Source organism: Penaeus monodon, chromosome 19, assembly GCF_015228065.2.
Source record: "Penaeus monodon isolate SGIC_2016 chromosome 19, NSTDA_Pmon_1, whole genome shotgun sequence".
NCBI lineage: Eukaryota > Metazoa > Arthropoda > Malacostraca > Decapoda > Penaeidae > Penaeus > Penaeus monodon.
The window spans coordinates 49,134,556-49,134,801 of NC_051404.1; the positions used below are offsets into that span (position 1 = coordinate 49,134,556).

The 246-nt window shown below is 44.3% G+C and overlaps 1 protein-coding gene across 1 annotated transcript in view; it reads left to right on the top strand.

The window, feature by feature from the left end:
* LOC119585430 (ribosome biogenesis protein BMS1 homolog) overlaps positions 1–246 on the top strand; it is a gene marked incomplete in the record, with an annotated part of 34,374 nt that overhangs the window by 903 nt on the left and 33,225 nt on the right.

A 246-nucleotide genomic window follows, 5' to 3' on the forward strand; every position in this document is an offset into this window, starting at 1 on the left:
GTACTCTCTGTGCTGGGTTGGTGCGACAACTGCTGAGTAGAGAATAAGTCCACAGTGATTGGGTGTGGTTCCAGGGGTGGAGCAGTATTGCCCCTGATAGGGAAGTACAGTGGATGGGTAGGGGTCTTGGGGCAAAGCCCCCAGGTTAGGAAGGTTTAACAATTTTTTAGATTCACACAGCCATCCAACCGTACAAATAATATTCCTTGTTTCAATTATTCACATTTTAAAATGAATCTGTTCTTA